Raw genomic sequence first — 10,813 nt, 5'->3', positions numbered from 1 at the left:
CCTACATCTCTAACCTTGACTAAATGAAGGCAGAAGCCCTGTGTAGGTGTCAGACTCTGGGAGCCCTGCTGATGGTTATCTTCTGGTGCTTTCTCTGGATGTGAGCAGTTGTCTTCTTCATCCACTTGTGAAACTCCTCCTCCTCCCCGGCCTTGCCTGGCCAACTTCATCTCGACCAGCTGATACTGGCAGCCAGATTCATGGTTCTGGTCTTATTCCTGCTAAATAAAGCTTTCCTCCAACACTTTGTGATATCTCCAGCCAGCAAAGTGCAGTGGAAGTCAAACCAGCTTTTTGGCTAAAAGTCTCCATTCTGAAAGTACATATCTATACTCAATAGCATGTCTAAATTCCTTCTTTTTCTTTAACAATCCACCTTTATTCTCTCCCTTAAAAAAAAAACAACCTATCCTGATTCATAGAAGTGGTATGATGAACCTCAAGGTCAGGTAGGGAGGGTACATTTGGAAGATATTGGGGGTTTACCAGTAGATGAAAGGGGAAGTGACTAAGGAATGGGTGGAGAGAAGACAGATGAGAGACAGCCAGCAGTCTGAAGAGGAGAACTCTGGCTGTCCTCATTCTGGAAGTCGGGAGGGACTGGTCAGGCTCGTTGCAGGGTTCTCCCACTCGGGTTTTGTAGTTGTGTTCTGAGAAGAGGAGGAGATGTGATTCCTGTGCTTCAGAAGCTGTCCAGGCTGCTGCAGCCTGCAGCCAGCAAGCAGCTGTCTCCATTCCTGCTGCTGACAGAGGGGCAGCCAGCCTGTGAGAACCACCCGCTCCTGGAGGGGCTGCGGTGCCCACAGGGATGGTCGCTGGCATGGGCCCGAACCCGACCATGGCAGGCTGCCATGCTCCACTGGTGGGGAAACAGCCTGCTTTGGGCCACTGTGCCTGTTTCTCACTGTCTCCTGATTTAATTCCCCCTTCCCCATTCTCTGCAAAGATAGCACGTTGGGCTCTGCAGAGCCCCAGAGAGTGGGATTTGCAAGGCAGAGATCAGGGCTGTGCTCCCACAGTCCTTCTATCTCATTGTTGTCATCAGGAGAGAAGAAAAAAATTGCAAGTCTATTGGCTGGTTAATTTATTTAGTAGCCTATGTATTCATTTTTTAGAAGTTTAAACATGTTTTTCCTAATTCTAAGAGTGATACCTGCCAAGGCAGAAAAAACTCAAGAACACTGAAGGAGGTCAAGAAAAAACCCTCAAATGTGATTTCATGCCCATCTTGACAGAAAATGTAAGATATAGTTATAAAACATATAATAAATAATAAAATGATAATACATATTATTTAATATTTACCTATTTGCCAAGTGTGACATCATATATTACAATGTAATTGGTAGCATTCAACATAAGAACATATAACATGCCCTATATATATCAGACAATATTATCTTGTTTCTAAAATGCATATTTAACCTCAACTTAACATCTTCTAAAACTAGAATAGCTCTTACAATCAATATATAGAATAATGTACCTTAGATAAGAGGAAATAAGAGTTCTATTGGCCTATTAGAGTTTTTACAAAAATTGAATCAACAGATTTTGTAGCCTTAACAATTTATCTCAAACTATTTCATCTCCAATATATATTCTTCTATGTTATGGATTCTTATAGTTGCATTGTAATCTGCTACATAGATTTACTGTGGTTTACACAACATATCTCTGCTTAAGAGCATTCTAACTTTGATCAGACCATGTGGCTCTAGGCCTTTAAAGAGATGCGAGAGACCGAGGCAATCTGCTTACCTATGCAACCCAGGGAATTTGAACTGGCTCCTCAGGGGACATTACTTCTGAAGAATGCATTTGTACACGGGCAATTTCCATCCTAACAGGTACATGAAGAAGGACAGACCACCAACCCACTTTCACCCATTTTATTTTTCAGGAAATTTGTCTTTGAGGGGAAATGACTCCACTGTTAGCCAACCGCTCCTTCCCAGTAGTGGAGCCCTTTTCTCAGTGGATACTTGGGAGAAAGTTACTATTTTACTCACAGATGCATGTGCCTTGTGGCATGCAGAAATTCCTGTTTAGCTTATACTTCAGCAAGCTTGGGGTGGCCGAGGGCCCCAACAAATCCAAATGCCTGAGACCATTACAGTGTAGCCTAAGTAACCAAAGGAAATAAAGAGGATGAGAGAAAACAAAAGTAAAAGGCAGACAAATGGCATGGTTACCTAAATACATTCCTGAAATCAAAGCAAAATGGCTTTTCGGTGCTTTGTTTTATTGGAGGATGGGAGTAACTTTTATAACACCAATTGTTGGTATTTAATTCATCATTATCCTATATTTATTGAATGTCTGCCAAAGGTATGGCAATACCCAGTCCCTTCCAAACTGTCACCCGTGGGTGGGGTTGGGAGTGTTTTTATCTACATCTTTTTTTCTTTTAAAAAATCAACCATGCCTGTATCAGCTAAATGGGTTCTCCCATCTGCAGCACCAGTTTGCTAGGTTTTTAGCTGTTCTTGAAGGGAGAAATAGTAAAAGGCAGCTGTCTTTCCTCATCTTTGACAAGACAATAGCTTTATAAAATTGGTAAGAACTGTGTCTGATAATTAGCTTTGATACCATTCTTATACTTCTTTTTTTAAGCTTGCCTGATAAATACTGGCAGCAGACTAAGTAAGATGCACCATGGATGTTTCAAAGTGGTCAATCTTAAAGGCATGGAGTAGTGGGATTTAAAAATTGACAACTAGAGCATGAGCCATAGTCTGTTTCCAAGGTCAAGGTTACAAAAAACCCAGAGTTAATGCTTTTTAATATGAGATTATAAGATGTGTAGCTAGAGATAAGTAGAGAGCTCACAACATTTTCAATAATATTAGATGTTCTCTGCCCAGAGCTTTTCTCCCAAATTTAGCTAGAAATTTTATTTACTTATGGTTACATTAAAACAGCATTAATCATGGTCTAATTCATTTGTGTCATAGTTGATTATGGCTACTAAATATTCTCAAAATAACTGTATGGTATTAAAATTGAGAAACCAATCATATGGTCAATAAGTAGTATTTGTCAGTATTGAAATATGTCCCCTTAATTAGTAAATAATTTCAACAGTTGTAAATCCATTAGGAATGATTCATGACTATATTATAAAATAATAATAATATTTCAAATTAGACTGTGTTGGCATTTATGGTTCATATTAAAGACCTAAGAATGACTTCCTTTCCTTCTATATTTTAGTTATTGACAAGTATGTTAACATTGAAGAGTAGAGATGGACATTATTAATTAAGATAATCACAGTAAACTGTTACTTTACCTTGAATATTCGTACTATAATGGAGTATGTAGTGTTCTAAAACTTACCTTTCATAACAAGAAATGTCCCTATGTAATATTAAAATATGTATTATTCAATCCAACTATTAGCTCAGGTAGGCTAATAAATCATCCTCAGATGTCCTATAATCTGCAATATTAGATTTTTCTTTTGATTCTCTGTCTCTCTCTCTGTCTTTCTCCCTAATACCACAAATGGCTCTTTTCAATGTCTTAAGAACTATGGGATTTGAATGCTGAGAGGGATTAAAATATTTCTCTAGTCCAACTCCTTCAATAAAGAAGTGAGTAAATGAAGGCCAGAGTAGCAAAAGGACTTTGCTAGAGCCACATGGCTTATTAATGATGAAATATGGGCTAGAGTTCATGTTCTTTTAACTCCTAGCTCAGTGTTCTTTCCATATTCAATTTCATGTAGCTTTCTAATAAATAAATATCTTTTCACTCTGAAATTATACTTACATATCAAAATCATCATATCCATGAATATTTACATATTAAATATTAGTGCAAAATAAAATTTACGTGGTCTTTTTTATTATCTCATCTTCAGTCCCAGGTGAATAAATTGTATAATCTAACATTTGTGACAATAGTCATACATATTTGAGTTTAGGTACTAACCCCTTAAGGCTGAGGAAGGATCTGTGTATTTAGGATGAGGACCACACTGGATACTAAATCTCCGTAGATACCAGTAAGAGACCCTTAAGGACAAGGTCTGGGACCCTGAAGCCATGCCAAGGAGGAGAGAGGGAAACTCTGACCTCACTAAGAAGACACTGAATTAATTTAGGAAAATTGCGATTGATTTGCTACCTAGAATTGATTGAATCTGGCTATAGATTAAGGTAGGACTCAAGACATAAATTTGGTTACAGAAAAATTAAGAAAGATACATCTTACACTCTTGAGCTTTGCAGATCGTTTTTTTTTTTTCACGCCTCTCTACTTGTATTGCTCTGTATTGTAATGACATTCTATTTATCTCTCTTACCAGACTATAAACTTCTACATGTTAAAGCAGTGGTTTAGTCATCCTTGCCCCCAAACCCTTGGTACAGTGGAGATGATAAGGGTTTTTTCTGTATTATACTGATTACAGAAGTGGCTTCAATGACTCCCTACCCAGTCGCCATGCTCCTTTATTATGTAACTTTTTAGCTCTCCCCATTAAGAGGTAGAGTCTATTATTTTTCACCTTTTAAACCTGGGCTGTCTTCATCTGCTTTGCCAACAGAGTGTGATGTCCGTGATGGTGGTCTTGTTTGGAGCCTTGGCCTGAAAGAGGTCTTCTGTACCTCACTCACTCCCTTGGAACGCTGTCATTACTCTGTCAACAAGACCAGCTAACCTGCTGGATTCTCCTCCACACAGAGAGGAGGGGATTCTACGTGGAGGATCTCTGGGTGGAGGAGAATCCACTTGTCCCAGCTGATACCATCCTAAACCAACCTATGTTCAGTTAACACCTAAATGTGGACGGGGATCCAGGCATGATCAGCAGAAACTCATGAGCAGTCAAGATGTTTTCAGCCACTGAATTTGGGGAAGGCTTGTTACACAGCATCATTGTAGTAATAGATAACTGATACACTTTCTAAAATAAATTAATTGCTCAAAAGTAATCAAACAATGACATAGTAGTAAGTAAGTGGTAAGGCAGTATTCACAGGCTCAAGGTTTCTTGGGTTTTATGGCTCCTTTTATTTTTCCCTAGTGCTTCATTGAGTGTCAGTCTAAAAGCAGTGATCCAAAAAGAGGTGTTATCCATACATTTGCCTCATTCTAGATGCATGAGCTTAGACAAGTCACTTAATCATGGCTTCAGTTTCCCCTTTTATTGAACAGAGATAATAATCCCATTTTGTCAACCTCACAGGATTATTATAGTGAATGAGAATGTATTTGGGATAGTGCTTTGAAGGCTATAGCATGCATTCCACATGCTGCATAGAGAAATACAGTTGCCAGCCTCTTTGACAAAGGGAGAAAGGAAGCTGGGAAAATGCAGGAGTGGGAGGGATGAAGGGAGACTGATAATCTTGGGGCCACGTAGGGTCAAATGGTAACTTCGAAAATACATACATGCCTCACTCTTTACTGGCATTACCCAGTTTGGTGATGGATTTATTTTCTTGACAAATTGCCATTGCAGGTTACATCCTAGATGACATTTCCACAAATGGAAAAATCATTCTCCATTGCCTGAATTGCACTGAAGAAAGTTATTATTTCACTTCTCATTCCATAGAGCTTGCATTTAGATTTACCAGCAAGAGGGTTAATAAAAACAGAGCTAAAGCCAATAGCAATTGAAAAATGCCACTTTTCTCTCTGGCTACAATGTGTCACTTTATAGGTTGCATCCTCTGAATGATAAAACATAATTTACTGCATCAAAAAGTAAATCTGAAACCCATTTCTGCATTCTCCATAATGTGAGACCTATTTAAGGAGGTTTTCTATCAGCTTTGAAATAGAAAAGAGTGGTAAGAGAGAGGAGACAAAAACATGAACATATGTTTGGAGATGGCCTTTTATATTTATGTGAAAAGAACTAGTAATAAAATAGCCTTGTCTGTTGATTTATAAAGTGACATCTCTAAAAGTATTAAAATTAATTTTCAATTTATTTGAAGAAACTGTTGGGCTATTGATATATGACCTTAACTTTCCTAACTGGTATTTGGCTAGATTCCTTCGCTCTGTGATTACTCAGAAGAATAGAAGTTTAACTGCCATTATTTCCTCTCCATAATGGTTTGATGCAAGTGAAATAATCTGTTCAAAACAAAGAGTTGTGATTTCCTTTTACTCTTTTTAGAAATGTACACATTTGATGTGGCATTTTTAATTTCAAAACTTACTGTGGGAAAGTCATTAATCATATTTATATTTTGTCTTTGATGGGAATTGACATTAATTGAGGGGTCTGCAATATGTTACTTCTTTTTGTGGCAGGACCATGGTCATAGCTGGAGCTCATTTCATTCATTCATTTATTAATTAATTAATTAATTCATTTATGATTACATCCCTGTATTCAAAAATATTATTTCACACTAAATTTAGGAACAGTGCTAAATATGTCTTAATTAATGCATGGTAAGACATGTTATATTCTGCCTATAATTTGGCTTTCCTACTAGATTATATATGTCTCTTTGCTGTTCGTCATCCTCTTCATCTACTTTGTCATCATCATGTCTTTTACAGATCTTTGTATCCTTTCAGTGTCTGGCACATAGTAGGTAGTCCATACATGTTCGTTTAATTAATATGAATTTTAAAATAACATTGTTTTCTTGTGGGGAGGTCAAGTGCTGCATTATTTGCTTTAAACACAGTATTTAATTAAATTGTCCCAACAAATCTATGAAATAGATACTATCATTCCCAGTTTAAAGATAAGAAATTCTAAGCTTTGAGTTTAACTTAGGCCTCAAAGTGTTCAGTTGGGGAGTGACTAGTGGCCCCTATGAGGTGTCAAGGGAAATTATATAACTTCTGCTTATACTTTTATCTAAAAAGTTGGTTGCTTAACAGTTAATAAGCAGATTAATAGCAGATGTATACCTATACCTATGCTTTTTTTCAAACATTTCAAAAATGTTTACTGATGGGATTACAAACAAAATTTTTTTTAATCCACTGTTATAAACCAGAATTTCAAAAGCTGGGTTGTGACCCATTAGAGGTAAAAAAATGACATTTAGAATATCTTGCCTGGAATTTTATTTGAATGAAATAGGCTAGGATAAGATAGAAATTAATGTAAAGAAAATGAGTGGAATGGAATGAACCAGAATAAAATGGAGAAAAATCAATAAGATTCATATGTTTTAAGTATTGTTTTGAGAGATTTTGTTTCAGATATATTTATATATGTGCTGTTGTGACAGATTTTTAAAATCTATTTCTTAACTGTATCACAGTCAAAATGATACTACACTTGATAAAGAGCTGCAAGCTCAGATACTCCAGGCATTTTATTTGGCCAGCAAAAAAATTTAAAGTTGAATTCCATTAGTTATAGCACAGACTCATTAGGTCCCATCAGATATTAATTTTATTTACACTCACATTTTACCTGCTTCATCCCTTTTAGCAGCTGAGTTTAGGGACCCAGATCTTCAATCTCTTTTATCTATTCTTTCAGTTGTTTCAATATTTATTTTAGCATAACCATATGACAGATCCTCTGGCTAATAATCTGAACAGATCAGTGAGACCCAATTGCAAAGACAGGTTTATCCCCATCCAATTGTTCCGTCTTGGCGCATGGCATTACAAAGCCAACATGTGAGAATAAAAGCTGTAGCATGGCATTGATAGTAGCTATTATTTTGGAGAACTTGTTAAATGTCTTGGACTGTGCTACACCTTTTATATAGTTATTCATCCCAAAATGACCCCTTGACATGTATATAACTACTTATATATATGTATAGATAGATAAGGAAATTGAAGCTTAAGGAGGTAAATTGTCTTGTCTAACATTATGCAGCTATGTGGCAGAACCAGAAATCAAGCCCAGATGTGTCCCATTCAAACCCTTGTTCTCCCACCAATCTTAGGACCATGGCTGAATATTTTATTCTCAAAAACTGATAGGCACATGCCAATTTCAAAAAAGAATACAATTTATTTCACCCTTTCCATGACTACTTGGAATGTAGAGGTTCATTACTTTTCACCAGAACTATCAAAATAGGTTCTCAGTAGCCTCTAACTTTCCTCTTCTAGCCCAACCTAAGTACTGATGACCTTCCTAGAACACTTCTGAAAAACTTGCCAAGGCTCCCCTTTACCTGTACCCCTTGTGAAAGACTGAATAATAACCACATAAGTTCCAAATCCTCACTGCCACCACTACTATTATAGTTGTCATCATCATATCATTGTATCTTCTCTTGTTGGCCTTTGTGTCCTCTCAGAGGCTGACATATGATAAGTATTCAATAAAAGTTTAATATTAATTTATAAATAATTACACAGCTATTAGTCATAACCAAACTCCTGCTAGAACATTTTCCCGCCAGCACCACCCTCCCCAGTGGGATCCTCCACCTCTCTTATTGGATTAAAATCTTATTTGAAGACTAGTACATCTTGGTACTCCATTGTGTGGGCTTTGCATTTTGCAGATATTTAGTGCTCTTAATTGAATTGAAATGAAAAATTAATATGATTACATGAGGCACTTCAGCATTATTAATAGGCCACACACTTAGAGAACTGAGAATGTGATAGGGCATTCTTTGCACTGCACGTGTATTTTCTAAGACCAAGTAAAATGGCTCTAACTGAATGAAAGTTTAGACACCTTATCTCTAGTTAAAATGAAAAGCTTTTTGTCTTAAGCATTATTATATCTTCTTTTTGCCACAGCAATGATTCCTTCCTGAAACTCACCGAAGTCCTACTTCTTAAAGAGGATGCTAAAGCAACATGTTTTACTCAGCAGTAGCAAGCACTCTGTGTACATGACTCCTTTTAAAACTTTCTTCAAACTCTCATCCTTTTTATAAAACAGGTTTTTCTCATTAGCTCCATATGTTAAATTTCCAGGCCTGATCCTCAGAGGAATAGTAAGCAGCATGCAGCCAGAGGGCAAAGGTGTCAAAGCCCGGAAGTGCTCAGAAGTTGATAGTAAATGGAGATCCAGAGTTAGAAATGGGGGTGGGGGTGGGGATGGGGGGAAAGACAAAAAATAAAGAAAAGGTAAATTAATCCTGTTAAGAAATTGCAAGGAGTCAAGAAAAAAAAAAATCCTTTTAAACAAGATCCAGCCCCTCGTACTGGCTCAGCTGGGGACTAGATCTTGGGCAGTGAGCCTGTGTGCTGGAAGATAGCACAGCCTGATTGTGGATATGACTGGAAACAGCAGGTTCAGACCCTCCTATATTAAAAAAAAGGGGGGAAATGTTACTTTCCTTTTTAATTCACAGGAGCATTAGAATATGGAATTAGGTCATTTTGTCTAATTCCTTTGATATCAATAGAGGAAAATAAATGGCATGTGAATGCAAGTTATTACTTTCCTGTTCTACCTTTTCCAGGATGAATTGAAAACACACACACATATGCATCGTGAATGATGTTTAACATAAAGTAAATTGACCTTAATGAGCAGAACAGGCAAAACAATCTTTCTGGAATTCCACTGCACAGCAGCACTCTTCAGAAAAAGCAACAGGGTTTGGGAGTATTTTTAGATACTGCCACCTAGGCAGGATTTTCAGTAGAAACATGGGCAGTAAAACACATGCTGACATCTTTGGGATTTGTGTGGGTGCTTGGAGGTGATTAGACAGGCTACTAGTATAATCTGTTATGGGCATAGGGCATATTTGGGAGATATAATGAATGAATGCAAAGGATTTCTTAGGAATTCTGCCCACATTTTGTATTTGGTTTACACTCTTTCCAGCTGTGAAGGGCTCAGCCTAGGTCGCCCAAAGCCAGTGCTGTCACTTTGAGATGTGTGAATTCAGCTGAGCTCCAGCTGTTTGCCATCAAGGCTAATATAAGAGGCAGTATGGTGCCTTTACCTGGCTGAAGACTTTTCAGAAGTGTGAAATGTCACATACCTGGTTGAAAGTCTGCTTATTCCTCTAATTTCATCACTGTCTGAGTTTTATTGCACTGGGGAGTTCTTATTCCTGTCCTCTATGTAAGTAAGCTTTCGGTAAATTAACTGAGTGGGTGGGCAGCATGGGAAACTATTGGAGAACAGGGTTATGGGAAAGGGGAAGCATTTTTCTTCCACCCCCTTATGTTCTCCCAGCTGCTGGAGGCTATTAGGCCTTTAAACCGTGTTTATTAGCTGGGGGTTTTAAGATCTGCATCAGAGCTGGTGGGTGTTTTTATTTGATGTCTGATGACTCACTTGTGTTTTGAAGTACATTCTATGTCAGTTATCAAATGTGATTTTTCAGAGTGAGAGGGAATTATATTTCTAAACATAAAACTTGGTATTTCCATGAGCTTGATTTACCACTACCTGACTGTAATGTTAGTCAGTGTTTAAATGTCAAAGAGAAGCAATTAGCAAAACTATTTCCACTCCTTGTTTTCAGATTTATTTTCCTGCCTCAGTAGTGTTTTTTTTTTCATTTTTTGGAATGAAGTGATAGTTCCATCAAAAGATGTTTGAGTTTGTTATATTGCATGTATTATAAACCCCAAAATATCTATTACCTCTCCTTAACTTAACACCATTTTAATCCTTTGTGTTTTAGAATGAAAAGTGAAAGTATAAATTTTTTTTTGAGTGTGCACTCTGTATTAAGCCCTCTGCTAGTTACTGGAGAAATGGACTGGTGCAATTCTTTGACTTCCTAGGAGTTACGGTTACTGAATATACACATGCACTCATATAAATAGCACAAATAACTAGGATGCACAGTTGTGGATAAAATGAAGGTTCCTGTGGCCAGGATTCTCATCTGGCCCTGGTTGGCTAGCTCACTACACAGATGTGGGCAATGCA

This window comes from Manis pentadactyla, chromosome 17 (assembly GCF_030020395.1).
Source record: "Manis pentadactyla isolate mManPen7 chromosome 17, mManPen7.hap1, whole genome shotgun sequence".
Classification (NCBI taxonomy): domain Eukaryota; kingdom Metazoa; phylum Chordata; class Mammalia; order Pholidota; family Manidae; genus Manis; species Manis pentadactyla.
Note: the sequence above shows the minus strand (reverse complement) of the source record.